At 36.7% G+C, this 27,480-nt stretch overlaps 1 protein-coding gene across 7 annotated transcripts in view; it reads left to right on the top strand.

The window, feature by feature from the left end:
- The window catches only part of Kiaa0825 (KIAA0825 ortholog), a 393,831-nt gene that overhangs the window by 61,952 nt on the left and 304,399 nt on the right, over window positions 1–27,480 (top strand). The gene's annotated exons all lie outside the window — the stretch shown is intronic.

Here is a 27,480-nt window from a genome sequence, read left to right as displayed (position 1 = left end):
CATCTCATCCCATCCCACCCTGTCCTGTCAGTTGGCCCTTATGTACGATATTCGTGCTTACCCAGGCACCCTACAATGCTTTCTGCTTGCAATCAATTCAGACTCTCCTGGGCAGGTATTTAAAATATGGCAACAATCTCTTCGGCTATTTTCTTGTGATAAGGTACCAGGTTGTTATCCACAGACTTCGTTTCCTCACCTTGGAATTGTAAACTTTTTAATCCTTTATATTCATATTAGTTTGAATGTTTTGAGAGCTTGTGGTGTGTTTGTATTATAATAGATTTAGAGATGTTTACCTTGCATTCTTTGTTCTTTAAATGAAATGATGAAATAATGTTACTAAAATTATAGTCTTTATAATTTGGTGATCATTTCTAGAGGAGAACACTATTGTTTTAGCAGATGGTTTTGGTGTGGGTTGTTTTGTTTTGGAGACAGGGTCTCTCTGTGTACCCCGGCTGGACTGCGTCCTCCCATGCTGGCATCCCAGATGTGGCTGGGAACGTAGGTGTGTGCCATTGTACCTGGGGGTTTGCACAGTTCCAAGAGTTACTGAAAACTATGACTTTCTCAATAACTGATTTACTAATCGGTTTCCTTTCATTTGTCTTCTAATATTTTGGAAGAAAATTAGAAATTATTTCCTCAAGATTTATGATACAGTATTTTTTCATAGCTTTCAAAAAGCTAGAGATTTGCAGTGGACATTTTGACTATCATTTGATTTGTTAAAAACAAAGGCATGTATCATATTTAACCATATATATCCACATTTGTGTTTATACTGATGTCATCTTCACTTCAAAAGAACTATTGTCGTTGTTACATTGTAACATTTTTCTATATATTCGAAATAGGTAATTAATCAAATTAATTTTAATATTAAATTTTATTTCATTTTGATTTATGTACTATGTTTCTTAGTTTGAAAAAAGAAAAGATTGTGAGTAGTAAGCTTCAGTTGGATAAATCCTCTCTATTTTAATATGTAAAGAGGCAATTTGGGATTTTTTAATTTTTTAAATTTAATTTTCAAGGTGATGTACAGAGGTGTTACAATTACACATGTAAGGTAGTGAGTACATATTCTTGTCAAACTTGTTAACCCCTCCCTCATTTTTCTCCCAACTTCCTTCACCCCAATCCTCCCTGCCCTAGTTAAACAGTTAAGTTCCAATATATTATCTTGTTAGTATTGCTGTTGTATTGGTTCACCCTTTATCCTTTGTCTTACCATTTTGATGTTCCCCTTCCATTCCCTAATTCAGATAAACGTATATGTAATACCCAGGATACCAAAATCAAATACAGTGACAACAGGGGATAAACCATAGGAAAGCTAAACAAAAGAAAAAAATGTTCACATAGCACATTAAAAATAACAATAAAAAACCTCTTGTTTCCATATCTTGGAGTTCGTTTCTCTTATCATCATCTTATATGATATGTACATAACTATTGAGCTATTGTGATCTTCTGGATATCCTGGATATACACTAATTATTTGCTTTTAATGTAAATTCCATACTTTTTTATATATCAAAATTCTGGGTTCTTTTGTATGTAATTGTTAGCTTAAAAAGGAAAGTCTCCAGAGAACATGATACATGCCTTTGAACATTTGAGATTTTGAACTAAGTAGCTTTGAAAGGTCCTTTCCTTTTTTTTTTTTTCTTTTTTTGGCAGACTTTGACCCTTTTATTCAGGAGGCTTGAGAAGGAGTTAGAGAGATTTTCCTCAGGTTGCCAAGCTCCTTTACATTTAAGGAGACCCTTAAACCAAAAAGAAGATGCATGTCTTGACTAGGGAGATACATAGCACAATTTGAAAGGAAGCTGTTAGAAAGCCACCCTACTTCCTAAGCTACTTTGTGCCTCCAGTGGCTGTGGCTATTTAGTGATGGTATCAGGAAAGTCTGTGCTAAGGCAGACATGCACATAGCATGCAAGAGAAACATCTTGTGAGCAGTTACAGAAGCATCCAACCCTCCCTGGTGCTGTGTCTGTTCACTCAGTGGTAGCCTTTGTGCTCCTGAGGGAGACAAGAACACCTCCCCTAGTTATCTGATGACATTTATTTTCTAATACCAGACTAGTAGATGGTAGAGTTTAAATAATATAAAATACATAGAATAATATCAATTCAGTTGTCATCAATTTATTTAAAACAAGAATACAATTTTATTTTTTTTTGTTTTAGTTAATTTTTACTGTACCTCCATTGAGAACACTTAACAAATGTTACTGTTAGCTTGCTTTTCTCCCTGGTTGCTCTATCATGGTCCCTGATTTCCATGGAAATACTGGTATATCCTTGGTTTACAGTTACTTTGCTCTAAGTGGAAAGTACAAAGTCAGTCTGATAGTGAGTTAAATGCTCACTCTGACTTGTTTATCAGCTGGCTTTATGACTGCAGATGAATCACTGAACAGTTTTGAACCTTCCTATTCGGTTTTTTTCCCTTTATTGTCAAAACTGTGATACAGAGGGGTTACAGATTCATAAGAAAGGCAGTGAGTACATTTCTCATTCTACTTGTTACCTCCTCCCTCATTTTCCTCCCTCCCCCTCCCCTCTCCCCCCAAGAAATGTGCAGTTGGTTTACACCAAATGGTTTTGTGAATGTTGCTTTTTGAATGGTTTGTCTTTTTGTTCTTTGTCTCTTGATTTTGGTATTCCCTTCCCTTCCCCAGTTCTAATACCCGTATAAACAGTATCCAGGGTACTCAGCTGTGATACAGTGGTAGCAAGGGTACCAGCCACAGGAAGGGAGTACAAGAGAAACAAAATTAAGCAAACCAATCCGTCAAACAAACAGACAAGGAAAAAGGGAAAAAAGAAAAAAAATAGTACAAGTTCACATGGCATGTTGAAAATAATTACAACAGTGGTATACCTCTTGTTTCCATAATGTGGAGTTCATTTCACTTGGCATCTTCTTATGTGATCATATGGGTGTAGCTATTGGGGTAGTTCGATTTTCTACCATGACTAGCCTATTCATGTACTAACTATTCCATATGAGGGACACTATAGGGTTTATGTTTCTTTGGGTCTGGGTCACTTCACTTAGTATGATTTTTTTCCAAGTCCTTCCATTTCCTTACGAATGGGGCAGTGTCATTCCTTCTGATGGAGGCATAGAATTCCATTGTGTATACGTACCACATTTTCCTGATCCACTCGTCTGCTGAGGGGCATCTCGGTTGGTTCCATGTGTTAGTAATGACGAGTTGTGCTGCGATGAACCTAGTTGTGCTGGTGGCTTTAGTGTGGTCTTACTTGTAGTCTTTTGGGTAGATGCCCAAAAGTTGGCTGCTGGGTTGTCAGGGAGCTCTATCATTACCCTTCTTAGGAACCACCACACTGCTCTCCAGAGGGGTTGAACAAGTTTGCATTCCCACCAACCATGTAGTGGGGTTCCCTTTTGGCCACATCCTCTCCACCTTCCTATTCAATAAAGGGAAAGAGTTTCACTCGGTAATGTCTAAGGATTCTTATAATTCTACACATTTACCATCATTGATTACAACCAGAAGTTGGGCCTATCACTTGACATTGATAACTACCATAACATTTATTCTCTCTACTGTCATCTGTATATACTAGCTGGATAAGCAGGTGGCATGAATGCCATCATGGAAGATAGAACAGCTCCTGTAAGAATTTAATATGAATTTTCCTCCCTTTTGTTAATCTTGGAGACAACATAAAAACACAAAGCCCTCTCTTTTGTCCTTGAACATAACGAGCTGTGGAGGCTGTGGGTGATGTTCAGTTTCTCCTTGTAGAAGCTATTGCTAAATTTTTGTAGAAGCTACTAATTTTTCTCCATTATGTCTCCCAGTCAAGTGTGTTTTTCAGTGAAGATTTAGTAATGGTGTGAGTTAGGTTTTATTTGTTTGTTTGTTTATTCAAGGGAAGAGACAGCTCATTCCTACAGGTCAGAGTCAGGAAGCAAGGCCAAAACATTTATATAGAAAGCAATTCAGATCCATACAAATCCCAATATGAATATAAAACATTATACTCTAGAAAAGTCTGTGAGACTCGTATCTCCAATGAACTACTCAGAAAAAGCCACAAGTGGTGCTGTGGCCCAATGGCAGAGCACTAGCCTTAGGCACACAGTGGCTCATGGCAGTGCCTAGGCCCTGATTTCAAGCCCTAGGACCAGAAAAAAACAGAACAACAACAACAACAAAAAACTTGGCTTTGTAAAGAACAGAAAAATCATCTAGTCATGCAGTGTAAGAATTTATAAATTCAACAATTATGCTGTACATATTAAATCCTTATAAATAATCTTAGAGTAATTTTCAGCCTATAAAAAGTCAAAATGATCATTTGAGTTTTGGAAGAATTGATCATAATATCTTTCCTTCTATCTGTTGAGAGGAGGTATGTTCAGTGCCTTTTTTGATCTTCTGGAATATTCTGGGATGACCATGCTTTGCTCAGGAAAAGGGAGCTTCCTTCTTTTTGTCTAGGCAAGGAATGCATTTTCTCTTCCACCTGATTCCCTTCTGAACAATTTTATTTTCTATAGTAGAAATTCACAAGGTGCTTTACTCTAGGGTAAAGGTAAAACTTAGAACTGTTTGTTTAATTGATTGTTTGCTTCTACCTAGCATTGAATTAAAGGCCTAGACTTGCACAGGTCACTTGCTCAGCTGGTACTCTACCACTTGAGCCATGCCTCCCAACTGGCCTTTTGCTGAATATTTTTGGAGATGGAGTCTCATGGATATTTCTGCCTGGACTGACTGAATCACAATCCTTTGGATTGAGCCTCCTTAGTGGCTAGGATGCCAGCCGTGATCCACCAGCGCCTAGCCTGAATTGATTTTTTTTTTTTTTGGCCAGTCCTGGGCCTTGGACTCAGGCAGGGCCTGAGCACTGTCCCTGGCTTCTTCTTGCTCAAGGCTAGCATCCTGCCGCTTGAGCCACTGCACCACTTCTGGCCATTTTCTATATATGTGGTGCTGGGAAATCGAACCCAGGGCTTCATGTATATGAGGTGAGCACTCTTGCCACTAGGCCATGTTCCCAGCCCTTGAATTGATTTTTAATACAAAGACTTCTGTCATTTGAGCAATGTGCCTCATTTTAGCAAGTTTTTAGATTCTTATTTAGATTTTCTAGAATTATAACACACATTTACTTCTTTAGACAGAAAATTAGACTTAACATTTTATACTGTGATAGCAATAGACTTCAGAGTTCTGTCTCTGCATTTTCTATTTTGAATGGATTTAGAAATAAAAAAAGTAAAGCTTTGCATATTCATACAAGAAAAGGGAAATGGTATTGTAAATTTTATTTTTTGCCAGATCCAGGCTTGAACTCCTTGCCTTACCTATTTGCTTACAACTAGTGCTTTGCCACTTGAGCCACACCTCTACTCCAGTCTTTTGCTTGTTAATTGGAGATGAAGTATCTCAGACTTTTCTGCCCTGCACACCTTGATCTTCCAGAAGTCATTAAAGCCTGGCTAATTCTGTTAGTTTTCTAATCTATTATTTAAGAAGTATCAAAATGGAGACTCTCATTTTATCCCCAGAATTGCAATTAAATTGATCACACAAGTTTAAACCACAGTTAAATAAAACTAATTTATAGAAATGCTTAGGCCAATTGTTGCCAGGTTTCAGATCATTTTTACCATTCATTAATAACATTAATTGCCATTATGTTTATGGTATTTCCACATGTTTGGTTTATCTTTTCTAATGTGCAGCAATTCTGGACATTATTTCATGGACTGAAAAGGCAATTTGACTGATAAGAAATCATGTTTGCTACAAAATTAAGGTCAGGAAAGATTCTGTCCACAATTTCTCAGCACCTTCTAAGAACATAAGTGAACAGTCTCACACAAACTTTTCTTCTTAAGAAAATACTTACTTTCAGGTTTTTGCAGTTAAAATTTGTTTCATGTCTGAAACATTTATGTATAGGATTTAAAATTCATGGGAAATACTTGGCTGTTCACACCTGTAATCTGAGGTAAGGAGGATCATGGTTCAAGATCAGCCTGGGGAAACATTAGAGACCTCTATCTAACAAATAAGACACCTTCATAGCAAACATGAGACCCTGAGTTCAAACCTCACTACCACCCAAAACCTAAAACAAAACAAACAGAAAAAAAAGTAAATGTGCTGGGCTTGATGATACATACTTGTACCCTAACCATGTGGGAATATAGGTAGGAGGCTACCCCTGCAAAAATGAAGCCCTATAACTAGCGCAAAATAAGAGCTTGGAGCCTGGCTCAAGATGTATAGCACCTGCCCAGCATGTTCAAACTCCAATACATCCTGCCCCCCCAAAAAAAGAAAAAATTAACAATGAAAAAAATGACTGGATGTATGTGTAATGCAAGGAGGTGTTAGGTGTTTGAGTAGATGTGTGGTAGCATGTGCACACACACACACACACACTTGCCTGTATATGTATGTGTGCGCACATATCTTTCCTTGCTCACAACTTTCATTTCTGCTGCATGGTCTGTAATTTCAGACCCAATTTAGAGGCTTCTCAATCATTTTCCTCAAATAGGGAGGCAACAGTGACTAAAAGTATCTTCAGGGGCAGAGAGAATAGATGTGAAGTTAATTTTAGCAACATTTTAGCTACCATGTACTAAAATGTAGTAACATTAAATTGCTCTCAGTTATCTATCTACTTACCCCGAGGTCCTGTGTGTTCTTGCTAAGGGTAGAAGGATTAGTTTTCTTGCTACACTTCACTATGACATTCAAATACTATAGATGAAAGATTGAAATGCCATTGCTTTGGTTTCTTCAGAGGGTCTAAGATTTGTATACCATATTAACCATCTTATAACAGTTTTAAAAATTAAAAAAAGGGGCTGGGAATGTGGCTTAGTGGTAGGGTGCTTGCCTAGCATGCAAAAAGCCCTGGATTCAATTCCTCTGCACCACATAAACAGATAAGGCTGGAAGTGGCACTGCGGCTTAAGTGGTAGAGTGCTAGCCTTCAGCAAAAAAGAAGCCAGGGACAGACAGTGCTCAGGCCCTGAGTCTCCAAGCCCTAGGACTGGCAACAAACAAACAAAAACTAAAAAAGGTTTTAAAAGATTTGAGTACTGAAAGTAAACTTTTGGTGTTAGGGCCTCACACATATGAATACATTTGACCATAAGCATCACACCCGTGAAGTCAAATATTTGATCCAAAACAAATCTGCCTCAAAGTTGTTGTCATTTAACATCTCCATCACTTTGTTTTTATCTTAGAAGATAGCATAGTCTATTAAACTAAAATAACAAAAATACTGTTGGTGTACAGAACATAAACAAAAGTATTTGTTTCTTAGTTTCAAAGACTTGCACACTCGGAAGTCAGGGTACCAGCAGAAATGATGTGTGGTGAGGGTTCTCTTTCTGATCCATAAAGGCAGGCCATGGTGTTCTCAAATGGCAAAAGGGGTAATGGAGCTCTCTGAAGTCTTAAATAAGAGCACTGATTCTGTTTATAATGGGCTAGTCCTGGTGACCTAATCACCTTCCAAAGACCCAGTCTCCAAACGCTATTACCTTCTCATGATTTCAACAGATCAAATGTGAGGGAAGAGTGTAGGGATACACACATTCAGATCAGAACAGGAAAAATCTGTCTTTCATACAATTTCTGAGCATTTTTTGAGTATGGACTAATCGCTACATAAATAGGATTTTATAAAGGAGCAAATAGTAGTGGCATTGAGAACTAAACCAATCAGTTCCCTACCTGCCAACACTGGGAATGAGAAACTAAACCTTCCCTTTGCATAAAATGTTTGGGAATCAGTGCAGGTTTCAGTAAGAAATTCTTTTGCTTCTGTCATTCTTAAAAATTGAAATTTTACTCCTTATAAATTTTTAAAAGTTGCATAACCAGGCTCTCATAATAACTTTAATGGTTGCTGTATCTAAATGGATCTCTAAAATTATACATGTAAGAAAGTCGAAAGTTATTTTAAGTGGTGCAGGAGAGTACCTACCAGTGTTTTCTTTGGCAACTTCTTTTTCAACACTGAATAATAATAGAAAATCCTTGTCTAATATATAGAAAAGTATAATTTACCCTCTTACCAGTTTAATCTCTTTTATGACATATACACAGGAAGTACCCACAATAGCAGGCAAGTCCAAGTCAGAGATAAGAACCTAATAAAGTCTTTATAATTATATGATGCCATTGAAATATAAAATATTAAATAACTTGAAAGCTTAATATTTATATTTCATCACATGCTCATACTGAACTGATTTTTAGAACAAATGGCATTTTGTTGTCCAAATCATACTGAAATCAATTATCGTCATCATTGTTAATTCTCTTGTGATGCAATAAAACAGTAATCGTTTAGCCATTTAAGAAGGGTATATTTTTTTTTACCCATTTTCTTAGTCATAATCACCAAAGCTATAAAGTGTACAGTTGTCATATGTGGTGCTAGTTAGTGGAACTTGAATCCTAAAAAGAATTAGGATGATGCAGCAGTTTTAACCCTGTTAAGATTTAACAGCTCGGGCTGGGGATATGACCTAGTGGTAAGAGTGCCTGCCTCATATACATGAGGCCCTGGGTTCGATTTCCCAGCACCACATATACAGAAAATGGCCAGAAGTGGCGCTGTGGCTCAAGTGGCAGAGTGCTAGCCTTGAGCAAAAAGAAGCCAGGGACAGTGCTCAAGCCCAGAGTCCAAGCCCCAGGACTGGCCAAAAAAAAAAAAAAAAAAAAAGATTTAACAGCTCAACTCTCATGTATAATTAGAATGGAAAAATGAGGAAAACCATATTTTGTAGTTATGGCAAAGATATTACTGCACAGATTTGGTTCAAGTTTACATTCTGTGAGCTCTAAAGATACTATGTTCTCTTTATTGAGCGTAAGCAGTTGGCCTTAATATCTCATTATTCAGACATATGCAAATTAGTACAAGCCATGTTTAATGGTAGGTGGTAATCTTGGATTCTGCCTTATTTCTATAACTGAGAAACACCAAAATGCTAAGTGCAAGTCCTTAATATTCTTAAGAAATGTATTTGTGGAGATTTAATTTGCACAAAATGTTTACTCTGATATTAATGTCTGTATCTGAAAACAGGTTTGCTAAATTTGAAATTTAGCTTTTAATATTTAGTTAGCTTTGTTATGTGCTGAGATTTCTGAGGCATCAAAAGCATAACAGAAATCAGACAGGTGTTTATAAACATTAAACACCCTGATAAGGTTTGTATCCTTATGGTTTTTCTTGCTGCCACATGAGTTCTTTAAGGTTCTGTCATTTTCAATCAACCGTGAGAACGTGTGACCAGTATATCTGATAAACTTGTCAATGCCTCTTTAAGGCAGGATTCCCCAACCTATTCAATTCGGACCCCCCTGCTTCATTTCAAGTATCATCTTGATAAGACAGAGCTGTGTCACAGGCAGCTGTGTATAGCTAGCTCTGTCTACAACTAATTTGTGCAGGAAAAAATTAAATCAGGAGGTAAATTATTTCATGATTGCTCATTCCCAACAGAGTTGGGCATCATTCTGAAGAAAATATCAAATAATTGATTTCAGGCTGTGTCAGACACATGCAATTCCCTTCTCTAATGGCTGTGTATGGTAGCACCAGGCCTCAGGGGTCAGCAAGGAACTGGAAATAGCTTAGTGCCAGGCACAGCAATAGAGAGACTGAGCACATAGGAAATGAAGTGGCAATAAGTACAACCCATAGGGGAAATGTGCTTCACTTGGAGTTTAATATATTGGTTCAGGATCTGGCAGGAAGCCATGCAACAATTGTTTACCTTTTTGTCAGCATCTGCATCTGTTCTGTTTTGTAAACAGCACTTAACTCTCAGTGGGTAAATGCTGGAATCAATAACAACTGTTAAGGGATTTCTTTAACCCCCCCCCTTTCATAGTCTATAACAAATGCACACTACAAACAATGTTTGCCTTAGATTAACAAGAAGCAGACATTAACAGGGTCAAAGGGAATTGGTTGGGAACATTGTATAGCTTCTTGGGCCTACAGTAATTATATCTGTATGATTTGGACATATTTTGTAACCTATCCAAATTAAACTGTTAGAAAAAAGCTCTAACGTGCAGTAATGAAGATGATTTTTTCATAATTATCTTAAATACTGTGTATAGAAAACTGCTGGCACTGTTTGTAATAATTTAGTTGTGTGCAATATTGTGTATTACAGCTGCTGTGAAGAAATATTAGGTTGCCTTTTGCAGTCTTAGGAAATTAGGGATTATATCCAGTAGTACTAATTATTTAAAACCTCCATTTTAAAAAAATACACACCACAGTGAGATATAAAAAAGGTCAATTTGTGACTTGTGTCTATAAAACTATTTCATTAGGAAATGCAAAAGAAAGACTAGTATTACTTTTCATCTCTTGTCGTAAGGAGGGACTGAGTAGACGAGTAGAACTGTGATAAATGCAGGAGTGTTTGAGTAGTTGTGGAGCCACATAAGAGAATATTACAAAGACCAGAAAGAAATATTAGTGCTGAAGGTAGTTATGCATACATTTCCCTAATCTGTACTTTGGAAATTCATTCCTTAAAATTTCTACACTTGTAAAACAACACCATTTTTTAATGAAATAGAGGAAGCAATTCAGAAATTCATATGGAACAATAAAAGACTGCGAATAGCAAAAACAATCCTAAGCAGAAAGAACAGTGCTGGAGGAATTACAATACCTAACTTCAAGCTGTATTATAAAGCTATAGTAATAAAAACAGCTTGGTATTGGCACAGGAACAGGCCTAAATTGCCTTTTTAAACTTAAGTTTTAAATTACTTTACATCTAATTTTAATCCAAGCCTCATTCTTTTTTAAAAAAAAAATTTCTTTGTTGTCAAAGTGAAGTACGCAGGAGTTACAGTTTCATATGGAAGGCAATGAGTAAATTTCTTGTTCAACTTGTTACCTCCTCCCTCATTTTCCCCCACTTCCCCCTTCACCTTTCCCTCCCGCCCCCCAGTTGTACAGTTGGTTTGCACCAAATAGTTTTGTAAGTATTGCTTTTGAAATGGTTTATATTTTTATCTTTTGTCTCTTGATTTTGATACTCCCTTTCCCTTCTGTAGTTCTAATACCCCTATGTACAGTATCCAGGGTACTCAGATGAGATACAGTGATAATGGGGGTACTACCACAGGAAAGGAATACAAGAGAAACAAAACACAACAAGTGAAATGAACTCCATGTTAAGGAAACGACTGTGATATCACTGTTGTAATTACTTTCAACATGCCATGTGAAACCGTAGATTCTATTGTTGATGATCCTCTTGTATCTCCTTCCTGTGGTTGTACCTGTATCTTATCTGAGTACATTGGAAACTGTGTATACTGGTATTAGAACTAGGAAAGTGAAAGGGAATACCAAAATCATGAGACACAGTATAAAAAGACAAATGACTACAAAAGCAATACTTGCAAAACTGTTTTGTGTAAACGAACTGAACAACTCATGGGGGAGAGGGGAAGGGGGAAGAGGAAGGGGAGAATGAGGGAGCAGGTAACAAACAGTACAAGAAATATATCCAATGCCTAACGTATGAAACTGTAACCTCTCTGTACATCAGTTTGACAATTAAAAAAACAAATTCCTTAAAAAGAAAGAAAAGAAAAGAAAAAGAAACACAAAAGGTACAACTTCATATGGCCTGTTGAAAATAATTACAACAATGATATAACACTTGTTTCCATAATGTGAAGTTCATAAGGGTATAGCCCTTGGGCTATTGTGATCTTGTGCTCCAACTAGCCTAATCCAAGCCTCATTCTGATTACAGAATTTTGGTGTTTTTTTTTTATTTATATGACATTCAATTTTATATTTTTACAATTACTTTAAAAAATGTATGACTTCCTTAAATCTTTGGTTGGATTACTATAAATCGAAAATCAGGCTTTGGAATTACTTGATTGATTTACTAAATTCAGATTTGCTATTTCTCTCGCTACCTCTCTCTTTTTATTTATTTTTCTACATGTCTGAATGTTTAGTGTGAACAAGATCAAATATAGGGCCTCCAATGTTCTAACACTGAGCTGCATGCTTAGCCTTTTTCATTTTTTTAAAAATGTGTTTCATTTATCTAAATTATTTTCGCCTAGAGATTAAAAAGTAATTTGTCATTGTATTATAAAATAGATTTAATCAGAAATAATAATTTGACAATTTGGTAAAAATAAATTTTTACTTTTATTGAGACTATAAAATACTTTGGAATCCTTTCCTTAACTGTATAATATTCATTTATTTGGCATTCTGTCCTTGTGTGCATTACTTATCCTTTGATAGTAGCAAGCAACTATAAAATCTACACACATTTTTATTGTTATCTACATATCATGTCTTTCATCATCAGAAGAACTACAATCCATACCATATAAGTTTATACTTAAATTTTTATTGATTTATTTAAATAAAATATAGCATGTTTTCAGGCTTAGAGACTAGGTAAGCACTGCTATTTGTAAGTACAGTCTAACCCCTTTGTACAACTACTTATAATAAGTATAGTCTATACAAATAATAGAAACCCACTTCATTAATAGTCTGTCATGATATTTCCATAGTTCCACAAAAATGAAGAAACATTTAACAATGTTACGTTCTCTTGTGTGTAAATATGAAGAAAATATATTTTAATGTAAAGTTTTATCTCTAGATTTGAAGCTTTTACTGAAATTCATGGACAAAATGTAGAAGCCAACTTTCATCTTCTGTAATTATGTCCTTCACCAAAAGAAATATGACCACATGCTTCCAAATATCTCTGAAAATTTAACATAAAAGTGAAATTGTTTAGCCTTCAATAGTTATACTTTGCCTCTTTGACATCCATTTGATAGGAATGAACATCTCATTGTTTTCAACTCATGTTAAATATTTTAAATTGAATCCTAATCATGTAGCATGTAAGGTTCAGATTGTAGATCATAATCTTCATATCACAGATCAAAGTGTTCAGAGTTTTTGGATTCTTAGAATAATCAAAATATAGCTCCTGCATTTTCTTTTTTTTTAAACTTTTTTATTGTCAAAGTAATTTACAGAGGGGTTACAATGACATATGTTAGGCAGTGAGTACATTTCTTATCAAACTCTTCCTTCATTTTTCTCCCACCTTCCCCCCTCCCCAGTTCCCTCCTCACCCTCCCACGACTTGTACAGTTGTTTTACAGCTTATTGTTGAAAGCATAGGTATCGGCCACCCCAGAGGACCATGCAGAGATAATCACAGACAGGAGAAGAAGGTTCATAAGGAGGTTTATTAGTGGGGCCATAGCTCCCACAGGAGAGGGAGCTACGTGGTGTCTGCACCTTATCCAGGAGGCATCTTCACTCTCTGGGGGTAAAGGGGAAGAAGTTAGGTAGTGAGTAGGAGTGGCTCATTAGGTATGGATGGATCTGGGGGCTAGTGGGAGGAGCTGAGGACCTGAAGCTAGGGAAATGCTAACATTCCCCCATTTGTTGTTTATTAATATCAGAGGAGTGGTACCAGGCTGGGAGTATGGACGGAAGTTGTTTCTGCTGGAGCTACTTCCTGCTGTAAAGGGGCAAAGTAGTCGGGTCCCTGATTCGTCATTTGGCCTGGTACCATCCAAGAAGTTTGACAGTTTGGTTGGTAAAGGTTCTCATCATTTCCACGAGAATGGTTATCAGGGCCAATGGCTGTCATGGTCTCCTCTGGCTACCTCCTGCAGCTTGGGCACATCAAGGAGTCACTAGGTCTGGGGTCTTCAGGGTCCAGATCTGCACTGGGCAGAGCAGTGTAGTAAGAGGATGGCCTTGAACTGCAAGTTCCCAGGTGGCGTCCTGGGTGAGGGATGTTATCCTGTTAAAAGACACTTGAAAAGGGTCAGGCAAAAGGCTGACAAGTTCCCAGGACCAGTTAACATGAATGACATGGGAGAACACACCCTGGACACAAGCCAGAAAAGTTCCACTTGGAACATAAACCCAATTGTGGCCCATTACAAGGAAGGAGGAATAACTTGACTAGGGGCAGGAAGGAAGTGTTTAGGGATAGTGGACTGGTTGGGAGTAACCAGTCAGAGGCACATATATATATATATATATATATATATATATATATATATATATATATATATATATATATATATCAAGTAACAAGGGCAAGAATGTAAGTTTCTGTCCAGATGGAAAATGGACAGGTATGGACATGAGGTGGGTAAACAACTATTCCTCTTGATCTCCCAGCTCTGATTAATTTTGAAAGGGCAAGTTTAAATTGACTCCATTTAAGATGAGACTTCATCTCCTCTTACTCTTCTTCATGGTTCCTCATTGTCAGGAATGACCTCACTCTGAAGGTCTAGGTGCTCATTGTTTGGATAGCTTGTCCCAGTTGACATTCACGGGATTTGAACTCAAGACCTGGGCACTGTTCCTGAGCACTTCTTCTTGAGGCTAGTGCTTTACCACTTGAGCCACGGTGTCGCTTTCAGCATTTGGCTGGTTCTCTTGAGCCAAGCTTTCAGTCTGGCTCTTTGCTGGTTAGTTGGGAGATAGAGTTTTAGAGGGATGTATATTTTTTTTTCCTGCCCGGGCTGGCTTCGAACTGCAATCCAAGGAGTCTTAGCCATAAAAGCCCTTTTTATTTCCAATTAAAGCAACAGGAGAAAAATAGGAATAGAGCTTACCTGTAACTTGTTGTGAATTGACCAAATACTTGCCAGAGTTCTGCTATAACACTTAGAGAACAGCAGACTGAATGAGATCCAAGTGCCATCAAATCAAATCATCATTTAACCTTACTGGCAGGTGGAAGAGAACACAAATGAATTAACAATCAAGAGGGCAAAGGGATGGGACAATGTAAAAGTCTCAGATTCAGCGGATCCGCAGTGGCTCATTAGGTATGGGTGGATCTGGGGGCTAGTGGGAGGAGCTGAGGACCTGAGGCTAGGGAAATGCTAACAATTGTCTTGTAAGTATTGCTGTTGCATTGGTACCCTTTGTCTCTCCATTTTGGTGTTCCCCTCCCCTAGTTCCAATAAACAAATATACAATACCCAGTGTACTGAAGTCAATTACAGTGATATCAGGGATAAAATCATGGGGAAGAAAGACAAAAGAAAAAGGCTTGATTTCAGAGTATGTTGGAAATAACAACAGCAAAGACAAACCACTCATTTCCAAGTCTTTGTAGTTCATTTTGCTTAGGATCATCTATGTGATCATGTGTCCATTGCTATTGAGCTATTGTGCTCCTCTGCTAGGACTATCCTAGACAAGCACTACTTGTTTCCAATGAGTGAAACCATGAGCCACACCCAAAGAAACATAATCTCCTGCATTTTTGTTAGAGTTAGATTTACATACGTCTAAAAGGGTTTGAAAAGTTGTAGTTACTTATGTTTTTTGTGTGTGTGTGTGGTCATGGGGCTGGAACTCAGGGCCTGGGTGCTGTCCCTGAGCTCTTTTGCTCAAGCTTAGCCCTCTACACTTTGAGCCACAGCACCACTTCCAGTTTTCTGGTAGTTAATTAAAGATAGGAGCCTCATAGTCTTTCCTGCCTGGGATGGCTTTGAAACACGATCTTCAGCTCTCAACCTCCTGGAGAGTAGCTAGGATTACAGGGCTCAATGACCAGTGCCTGGCAAAGTTGTAGTTATTAACAGAGTATAATCTAGTTGACTGCATAAGGCCCTTATTGTGTTGTATGGGTATTGTCCATAGGTCATTAGTTAATTTTTAAAAAACTGAATAGCTAAAGGTAGCCTGGTGGGAAACATCTGGCCTGTGGTCCATATATGGTACTTTGGTACAGAACAGGACAGACACATAATGCTTTTCTTCAGCTGCTGCATCTATCTGCCTGTACTGATAGTTTTTATATGGCTCATAATTATGTTACAAGTATCCAACTGGCCCTTGGCAGAAAAAAGTTTCCTGAGCCCTAAGCTGCAAAGGGAAATTTAAGTGCTAATTAGCAAATTATGAAGTGTGCAATGGTAGTTAGAGCATAAAGAGCATTTTCCCAGCAGTGGCAAATGTTGGGAACAATAGAATCAACAAATTTTGATTATTGCTGTTTTTCACCCCTGCCTTCCCCCAAATAAATATATAGTGGTTATTCACTATCATGGCAAAGATTTCTGTGTTAAAATCTTAACCTGTAATAAAATTAGAATTTTGGGGAAAATTACTTCTAGTTAAAACTTATCCTATTCAGGACTACATATAGCATTTTTTTTTGTCATTAACTTGGTCCTTTTAAGAAGTTGAAGCCTCTGTTCAAGTTGGTTTTCTTTCCTTAATTTTCTTCCTTTTTCTAGTGTTCAGGATGAATCTTAAAAAGAAGATAGAGCCATCTTCATTTTAATTTTAGAATAATTTGAATGCAACTACTTTTCATAGTCATCCAAGGAGAGTGGCTTTGTTATCTGTTTTCACAATTTGAAATAGCCATTTTTTTCTGGTGGTACGGTAGAACATATTTTATGCTCTTAGTTATTAAGCTATACTATTGATTCAATCTTGAAACTTGACCCTTAAGTCTAATACCCTCTTCCTCTCTCTTTTCCCTTCCTTCTCTCTCTCTTCCTTTCTTTCTCTCTCTCTTTCCTTCCCCCCTCCCTCTGTCCCTCCCTCCGTCTCTTTCTTCCTTCTCTCTCTCTCTCTTTATATCTCTCCCTCTCCCTCCCTTCTGGTGCTGGGCATCAAACCCAGGGCCTCATTGTTTGCTAGTTATGTGTTTGATATGTCATGGAGCTATACCTGAAGCCCTATTTAACATATTTAAAGTCTCTTACATACTCCTGTTTGCTCCACAGACTTGTAAGCTAATCTAATAAGACACTCTCTTCTTCTAAGTACATGCCTGTGATTATTTCCCTTGACACACAGGCTGGCATAGTCATCTTCCACTTGTATGCATTCGCAATGCCCTGTCATTATTAACAAAAGGTGAAAGTGTTGGAGGTATAGCACAGTAGTGCTTGCTTAGAATGCTTGAGGCTTTGGGTTCAATCTTTAACCCCTCTCCCCCCACCCCCCAAAAAAGAAAATAAGTAGGTCTTCCTCCTTAGGAAGACACATTTCCTTTCCAACCAAGTAAAAACATCCCTTTTTAATTCTTAAAAGAAATCAGGTTCTTGAGGTGGTCTTCTCTAAAGATAACCAAGAGAAGAAAGACTACTTAAGACATGAACACACGCTTAGAAGCTGGAATGATAATTGCCCAGTGATGGGGAAGTAATACTCTGAGTGCTATGGAAAGAGTTGAAGTTGAATGAGACATTCCTGTTATCAACTATATATCCAGGGCCATCTGCACCCTGATTTGCAGGGCAGTGCAATCTTTGCAGGGGCCTTCTCAGTCATAGTAGAAAAACAACACAACACAAAACAAAAACAAAAGTTGTGTGTTCATGAGAAAATTAATGCGACCAGGCAAGATGGATTCCCTCGAAAATGTACAGTGGAAGCATTTCTGGAGCCCTAGTTTAATTTTCTTTGCTCAGAAAGAATATAAATTGATGAAAAACGTTTTAGGAAACTTTCTTGGTACTAGCAAGGGGAAAGACGTAATAACTTGAGATTGTTTAGATTGTTCTAGGAAATGCTATTTAGGAAATTATGTGAAAAAGGTCTAGAGTTACATTGTGGGAATGGGAAGAAAGAGAAAAAAATAGAAATTCTGAAAATACATTCAAGTATATTTTAGTACAGTTATTATCATTAAATCATGAAATGTTATGACAAATTATGTATTTCATAAACATTATGAATCTGAAATTTTTTCATGGGTACATTTATAGGTTCCATGGTGTTAGATACTTACTAAAATCTCTTATTTATTCATCCTTTGTGCTAGTACTGTGGATTGAACTCAGAGCCTTGAACTTGTGGGTAGCTTTTTTGCTCACAGCTAGTGCTTTACCACTTGAGCCACAGCTTCCCTTAGGGCTTTTTGTTGGTTAATTGGAGATATGAATCTCAGGGTTTTTCTGCCTGGATTGGCTTTAAATTGCATTACTCACATCTCAGCCTCCTGAGTAACTAGGAGTATAAGTATGAGCCCCTAATACCTGACTCTAAACCTCTTATTTGAAACTCTGTAGTGTGTATATGTGTGTGTGTGTGTGTGTGTGTGTGTGTGTATGTGTGTTTTGCTGGGTTTCTCGAACTTCAAATCCTAGGCAAGTGCTGAACTACTCTACATCCCAAGCAGATATTTAAGATCTGAAATAAAATGATCTACTACTTAATTACTAATTATTAATAATTTAAAGAACTATGAATGCATTTTATTATAAAAATTGGGACATTAAAGATATATAAGATAAAAGTCTTCTGGTTGCTGTGCTTATAGTCACCACTGCTTTTCATATTTCATTCAATGGTCTAGAACTTTTCTTTTGTCCATGTAAAAATTAATGCACATACTTTTAATTTTTAAAAATAAGACCAAATTAGACATACTGTTCCTCAATCTGCTTTCTTTAGTTCATGTTTAATGACCTCCTCCCACTCCAGTTCAGTTAAGTCTGACTTCTGTCAGTATCATGGGACACTATAATACAGGTGTACCATGAGGCATTTGCAAATAGCTGACTTTAAATGACCTGATTAGATTTTAAATCACTGAGATAGAAAAACACTATATTTTTCTTATAAAAATGCATAATCATTTCTGTCTGATGCTGTAAAAATACAATCCCACTACAGTTATGTAAATACACACACATATAAGTGTGTAGATGTATAATTTTTTATAGTCTGTACAGAAAAAAGTGTTACATCTGTTTCACCTTCCCTAGCACACTTAAGTAGTCCTTGTTATGTTCTTTGTATGTCCTTCCACAAATAAATATGTACATTCTACACATTCCTGTGCAATATTTTTGTAACCTACTATATCATGGATCTCTTTTGTATTAATAACAAAATATTTAATAAATGATAAAATGACAAATTTGCATTCTTATTACAAGCTGCAAGTTATGTATTGGATTACACATTTATTCAATGATTTAATTAACTATCTGTATAGATAGACCTTTGGGTTTTCCCAATTTCTTTTCCTTGTATACTTTTTATCATAGAAAATTGTATTCCAGGGAGGAATATTGCTGGATCAGAGAATAAGCTAATTTTGTGTGTGTGTGTGTGTGTGTGTGTGTGCATGTTTGTGTGTGTACGCGCGTGTGTGTGCGCAGGGGGAGGGCAATCTTCAAGTTATTCTCTGAATATACCTGTAGGTTTTAACTACAATTATTCAAAAGAATTAGAGATTAATGGGTTTATTCATTTACATATTGATTCATTAGTTATGATTTTAAAATAAGTATTGAAATCCCTGTGCTTGCCTGCCTCCTTCTGGATAATCAAGGCTATTGCTGTCTTGCCAGCTATCCTGTTCTTGCTGCAGAGGCCTGAGAGGAGCGACAGTGATGGAGATGTACCGAATGTGTAAAGTCCTATAGCTCTTAGGAGCTTTGGAGCCAGGCTTTGCATTCAAGCTTTGCCAAGTAGCAGCAATAAGTCCTTGTACAGAGTTTTTCTATGTGTGTCCATCAGTGAATTTAGAAGATGGAGTGACAATTTAAATGATAATTTAAAAAATCTTGCTTCATATGGGCTTGGTATTAATACAGATTTCATATCTGACACTCAAAGCTCTTTTATATCTATTTAAAACATGAATATATATGCATATATCTACACACTTGTATATGGTACATATCCATATATACAATTACATACCTGTAATTTTAAACTAAATTATATATATATATAATGTAAAAAATTGTGTTTACATGGTAACTTGCTATAATATATTAATGGGTTGTTTCCAAGCATGATTATATGACCAAAGGCTGAATATTTGATATTTTAACAGTTCACTTACAGTACTGAAGAAGTATTACATTAACAGTTTTCAATTTAAAAATTAAGTCATAAAATAAAACTAAATTAAATATGATAAATGTAGCCAGACGTCTCACTTGCTTTTCTTCCTGACTATGACCACATATTAGAGTCACTATATATGTATGATGGCTAAATAGAGCTCAGCACTGATCTCACCCGGAAAGTCAGACTTCTATAGTTAAAAGCTTGCTGATTTGTTCCCCTTCATGCTCCACAGGTCCTTCACACACAGTGGAGGTACACCAGAATTTCTCACCACTCCCTCCTCCTGCTTCTTGTTCTCAATCCAAACATGTCACTAATAATCACCCCCACACACTACCATCAGTTTCTTCTGCCTATCCCAGCCATCAAAATTATCACTGATGTATGTGTAGTTGTGTGTATGTGTGCGCATGCGCATGTGTGTTGCTGAGCAATCAAGATTCTTCATTTTACCCTCAGTACCTACATCTGTCAAAATCTCTCCGCTCCTGCTCATTCCTTTTAGGCCCAGTTTAGCTCTTTATCATCTCTCATTTAGGCTGTTCAAAATGATTATGCATTGACTTTTAATTGGATTCCCTATGCTTATTCTTGTTTTCCTCTATGACATCTGCCGAGCACACTTTACTCCGGGATTTAGAGCCCTTCAGTGGCTCATCACTGTCATCATAAAGTCTCAGCACTCAGTGCTGGAAAGCTGACCTTCCTTGACCTAGTGCCTGCCTCCTCAGCCTCATTTCATGCCTCTCTCCACCTCATTTTCACTCCAGTAAAATACTGAACTGACAGAAAGTCCTGCTGCCGATGCGATGTGTACCACCTCCTATCCTATTCCTCCCCTTCTTTGCCTAATTCCCATTCATGCTTTCTGACAGCTCATGTGTCATTTCTTCTAGGAAGCTTTCTCAGAGCCAGAGCCCTTAATCCATGCACGCTCCCACAGCATCTCCATATGCCTTTCTCAAGGCTCTTAGCATATTCTATTAAAATATCTAATTAGGGGTCTGTCCTCCCATATGGACTCTAAGCACCTCAAGGGCAAGTATTATTTATTTTCTCCAGCACCCAATCCACTGAATAACACATGCCAGGAGTTCAATGCATACTATTTTAACTGAGCCATTTTCTTGAACTAAATCAGTATCTGGAGGTATAATGGTCTATACTGGTAGCTAATTAGTTGAGCCCCTACTATTAGAAATATTTCATTAAGATTAGTGGAAATTGCAAAAAAAGGATAATATATTTGTCTCCTATGTAGGTCAATCAGTAAAATATGAATATATAAAAGCTACTGGGAGTCATTCAGACAAGCATTTTGTGAGTTCTGGAAAGAAACTGATCGCAGAGTAGGGGTCCCTTCTGACTTCAGTCTGGGGTCACCAACATAAAAGAAGCTGTGTTGGCTATAGGGTAGGCAAAACCTAGAGAAATAGGTAAGGGGAAGTGATAAACCCTTTGCTTCCTGGTGTTTTCCTCTTTGCAAGGGAAAATGTAACCTCTGAAACAGAATTCCAAAGTGAGGTATGTAAACAGGAGATAGGGTTTATTTGGAAAACAAAAAGAAAAGCAGAGCCTGATTCTCTGGTATTCTTGTTTCTTCTATCTCACCACTGAGATGTGAGAATTGCATCTGATACCTTCTTCTGAAACTCAGGCCAACTTTCCACCTTCTCTTCCAGCCAGCCCTGGACCTATCAACTCCTAATATTTCATTTGAGGAAACTACTTTTTCTCATGTATATTTTCCCTTGCAATTAGAAATAAACTTAAATCCTGATTCCATGTGGTGTTTTTAAAGTCCCTTAAAGTGTATTAGGTATATGAAACTGACCTACAAAGCAACAGGAGTAGGAAAGCATATAAGACCATATCAAATTAGTGCCAAGTGATTTGTTTGTGACTTTAAATGTATTAGGAAGTCAGAGAGTATAAAAAGAGAACAAGCCAGGAATACCTCATGAAGATTTGGACTGAAAGTTTGCCAATAAATAGAGCCCACATGGGCAGAAAGAAAGGGAAAAGCTTTTTCTTTTAGTCTAGACACACAGTGTCAGATGCTTATTGGAAGGAGAAATGTGACTGGTAATTATGAACTGTTCTATAAATAATTGATGAAGACATTAGTCAGAACTCTAAAGTTGCAAGGACAATTATTAAAGTAAGAATATAGAGTAGTTCGTACAATGGGAAAAAGACTTAAACAACTTCAGGTAGGAAAGGATTTCTCCAAACCCAAGCACCAGAAATATAGCTTTGTACCTATAGTTCATTTTCAACTTTGTTTTCTCCTATGGGATGACTGTTTTTCCACTGTGGGTCGGTGGAGGGGGAGGGGGTTATATGGCTCTGTCGGCTTCATGTTGACATCCTGACTCCTCTGTTCCAAAAGTTTCAAAGGAGAATTCCTATTGGCCAAGGGATAAACTTGTTATTGCAAGAAGAAAGAGATACTGGCCAGAAAAACTCAGGTATCACATAAATTGGCAAATAATTGAATAATGTGATATCACCAAGAGTCTTGAAGCTAGTCTTTGATGCTTACATTACATACTGTATTATTGTTACAGGCTTTTGAGCAGAAAGGTAACTAGCGCAAGGTGTTTAACAAGAAGAATTTGTCCATTGATGTGTAAGATTGCCTGCACAGGGAGAAGGATATAAGGAAATCTAAAACATTTTTTTCCTTCAGAAATCTAACCGTGAAGTTTGGTTAAAGTTTATCCAGGGGACAAACCATAAAAATGAAACTGAGAGGCATGGGTGGGAATACCAAGAAATAATGGAGGGGTAGTAGACCAATGGTGTTTGAAGGGTGTTTTTCAACTTTGCAGCAGCAGCAGCAGCCTCTGGACCAAACTGGAAAATATCTTAGGCTCCATTCCAGGCTCAGTGAACAAAAACTGTTGGTGACAGGTCAGGGAATTTGTGTTACCAAGCTTTCCGTGTCATTCTGATTCATGCCAATGCATTTGATAGATGTTATAGTGTTTGGGGCTAAACTGACTACTATATCAAGTCCTACTTGTTACTTATAAACTTTGTGACTTTGCACAAATTATTGCACCTCTTTGTGCCTTGGAAATAAGTGCTATCAGTCATGCTTTCCTCACTGAGGTTGAAGAATTCATGTCATTATGTGGGAAGTGCTTACTACAGTACTTAGCATGTAGTAACCATTACATAATTTTCTATTATTATCTCAGTATTTGAAACAAATGTATTTGTATAAATGATAAGGTGGATTAATACATACACTGTCTTTTACTGACTACCAAAAGGTATTCATATTATTCCAGCATCTTGCACTTTTTACTGTTGTAGCAATCAACTCCTGAACTGAAAACTTTGTTGTTCAATTGCAGTTTGGTGTCATTGCTTATTTGCCCAAAGGGTTTCTTCACTTTATTGATTAGAGACAAAAAAAAATTTATCTTTTCTGAGTCTTAGTTTAGTTTCCATAATACTGCTTTGGTGAAGATTAGAAATAACACACACACACACACACACACACACACACACACACACACACTTCAAAGGATTTATTTTTAACTATATGCTATAGGTTCCATAATTGGTAATCATTACTCTCATCTCCTTTTCATTATTTAATTTGTACCTGTTATTAGACAGTCTTCCTTTTTTGGTATCAACAGATTTGTTGCTTTCTTTTGTGTCCTTTCCTATTTTTTCTAGGGCAGAGGTTGAGGAGCATTTTCTGAGGCTTATGTGAATAAGTATTTTAGGATTTGCAAGCCATAGATACCTCTTTCATCTCTGCCATTGTAGTACAGAGTGACTACAAATAACATATAAGCAATTGGTATGTCTATGTGCCAATAAAATTTACAAACTGAACCTTGAATTTCATGTTTTTTTTTTATACTTGTTCTTCGAGTTTCTCCTGTGTGCATTTACAAAGAGAAAAGACTAGGTTTGGCTCATAGTTGGTATCTAATAGGCTATGGACCCATGAACTGTTACATTGTTGACCTCTGATTGAGGGGATCAGCTTTCTCCCTGCCTCTAACTGCTTTTCTCTTTTCCTCCCTTTCCATGTACTAACATGCTCTTTCTCATTAAAATCCAATGATGGAGAACACTGAATCCAAAATTAAATCTGTTAATTTAAAAATATTTGTACTCATTAAACAAAGTTTTATGTTCTTGCTATAAAATCAAGTAAGCCTAACATTTGACTGTATGGTAAAAAACATTAGCTTGCATAATTTTGCATGTATTTTCTAGTTAGCTTTTCAATTTTAAAAATGTTTCCCTGAAGTGAATTACAACAGAACAATAGGAATCATATTGACTGTTTCTATCTCAAAAAGATAAAAATCAACTACTGGTTGTTGGTTTCTTACCCATTCTTAGCTTTTTACATTCAAAACTGGTTCTCTGCTACTTGAGTGATAGCTCTACTTCCAGCCTTTTGCTAGTTACTTGGAGATAAGAGTATCACAGCCTTTCCTGCCCAGAATGGCTTCGAACTTTGGTTTTCAGATCTCATCCTCCAGAGTAGCTAGGATTACTGGAGTGAGCCACTGGCACCCAGCTTGACATAGTATCTTCTAGAGTGAGGAAGACAGCTGAAAAGGAAAGATTAAGTAACTATAAAGTTTACTAGACAAAGTGCCATCACACCTGGGAAATGTCTATCTCTAAGGCCTACACTGTCTTCTGATGGAATAATATGCTCATTAGGATAACTTTGCAGGTGGGTATAAGATAGCTATTATCATCAAAGCTACCTCTTTTCAGAGTAATTTTAACATACATTCATTCATTGGCATTACAATTTTCTACTTGGTGAAAAGAAAGTATGAAAAGAATCTTATCCTTTAAAAGGAAAAATGGATAATCTCTTTGAAAAGGTTATGATTCAATTAGAAAATATATTAGAAAGCACAGTCAGCAGGTATCTTAACTTAAATCCATCTTTTTGATGATGGCATTATTTTTATTCCTGTGCTAAATTTTTAAAAATTAATTTTAGCATGTTATATTAAGAGCTGATAATGTAACTTGCCTGTCATGGTATATTCCTTTAAAAATGAAATATCAGTTCTCAGCTACAACCTGAGGCTATAGTAAAAATGAATTCTTAGCTTAGTTTAAGTTTTCCTATAGGTTACTTCTATGATAAGATAAAGTAACACATATGATAAGACATATAATTAACTGAACTCCAGCAGAATTTGAGACTGAGAAAGGGATATTAGGAAGATATTTCATTAATAATGTAATATTAGCATACTGTGCTTAAAATTTAAAACCCATTTCATTACACTAAAGTTGTCTTTATATTGAGATGTTCCCTGAAATGGTCCGCAGATCCGGGTATTTACAACTTGAAGCTAAACCAGCATAAGACAAAAGAAAAGACAGCCAAGAAAGTATTCAAGCATCTGTAGTGGGTCTTCTGGCTATGTTTGGATATGGCCCAGTTTTGATTAGTATCTCCAATTAACTGTGATCCTGCCAAGATTCACATATTCTTGTTCATGTTCAATGTCTAAAAAAGCACTAAGAAATTAACATATATATAAACATATATATGAATATGAATGAGAGGGGCAAAACTATAATGTCCTTAGTAATTGTGAAAGAAGTCAGATCTCTTGCTAATGAATACTGACAACTTTAGCCAGAAAAGATGGAATAGAATGTGAGAGAATTTTGTTATCATTCAACAGCAAGTTTAGGTAACATTCCTTGGAGCCAGTATTCACCTGGGAACCAGGGTAATTATATAAGCGATTTCTTTTCAGTTTTCTCACTGACCCAGAAGAATGTCTTCAGGTGTCTCTATCTTTGCCCTTTGCAGCAACTTAGGTTTCTCTTGGCATGTGAAACAAAAGGATATTTGCTTTCTGGGCCCTTCAGAGGGAATGGCAAAACCTCCTTGTCACATGGGGTTTTGAGAATACACAAAGCCTGTCCATGAATCTCCTTGTTAGGTAACAATTACTAACACTAGTAATGAGTACAAAGGATAGCATAAGAATTACTTTATTCTAAAACAGTTGTAGAAGGTATATTGTCATCATCTTCCTCAGAGTCTGTGTTATAATAGACTAAATGTAGTATGTAGTATGTCTTAAGATAATGAATTTTATAACATGAGAAGAGTGATAGAAGTTTATGTGGTAGAAGCTAGACTGAACCTATTCTTGAAAAGGAGACCCTTGTCACGACTACAGCTCTCCATAATGGGATCCAGTACTTCTGATGAATTCAGACAAGTCATGATCATTTAACCAAATAATGAATACAACACTAAGGCCATCACCTCTTAGAATTATGTACAAAACATTGGTTCTGTGGGCATAGATGCAGCATTTATAGTAGATTCTAACACACATGTATACACCTCAAATGCAGAAAGCCAAAGAATTGACATAATAGAGATGCAATGGATGGTCTTGCAACTTTATGAATATTAACCTTATAGATGGAATCTATTAACTAAAATAATATGTAAAGTACTTATGAAAAAGGAGGTCTCTAATATAGCACTTAAGGGGTTTTCCAAACCTTTCTTATTTAAAGTAGTATACAGACATTAACATGAAATAAAATTATTTAAAGATAAATACATAATTAACCTGAAACAAATCTTCACACACTAAGTACATGAATAAAAATGTGAAGGAATAAAGCTGAATGAAATGAGCTAAAATAACTAGTTTTATTTCTGACAACAACATGAAAGTGTTTTGAAATCATTCATGTAGGCAATGGGCAATGAGAAAACAATAATGATGGGGGAAAAATCCGTGCCTGTCAGGAACTTAAAGTTTTAGGAGACAACTCCCAAATTAACAACTATAATGTGACACAGTAAATGCTATATTGAAGGTATGTGAGAGGCAAAGTATTAAGGAATATGGATGAGGATTAAAAGTCTAATCTGATTGGGGTCTAGGCAGATTTCTCAGAGGAGATGGTACTAATATCTACCACTTATACAACACTTCCTGCCTCCCAGACTGTGCTTCTTTCTCTACATTCTCACCATATACACAAAGGGTGCTGGCATCTGTGGGATGCCCGAATTTTCCTTGTATTCAGCTTTTATCAGATCCTATTTCCACACAACTTCATAGATAACCACGTCATTCTTTCCATCATTTATTTACTCATTCACTATTTCCTTGTACCTTGTCTACTTTGGTACCTACAAAATCCTTTTCAGAAGAGAAGTAATGTATTCACTTCTGAAAACAAATACTTTCTTAGTCATATAAATTTGCAAAACAAGTAGAGGTTACAAAGATAATGCTGGGGAAAAAGGAAAAGACAGTTTCAATTTCTTCTTAGTGCATGTGGTGAAAACATTGCTTGCAGATCTGCCAAGATTTTCCAGCTACCTATTAGGCTTTCATGACAAAGAAGGTTCTGTACAAACTCAAGGTTGTGGTGTTTGCATTCTCCTCGTTCCCTGCTGGGATTCCATGGAATCATGCATTCAGGGAGGCCCAGCCATCCTCCAGGCCTCTGATAGCCCCTTAGTGGTTCCAAGTCCCACCTGCT

The sequence above is a fragment of the Perognathus longimembris genome, chromosome 22 (assembly GCF_023159225.1).
Source record: "Perognathus longimembris pacificus isolate PPM17 chromosome 22, ASM2315922v1, whole genome shotgun sequence".
Lineage (NCBI taxonomy): Eukaryota > Metazoa > Chordata > Mammalia > Rodentia > Heteromyidae > Perognathus > Perognathus longimembris.
This window is presented reverse-complemented; position numbering and strand designations above follow the sequence as displayed.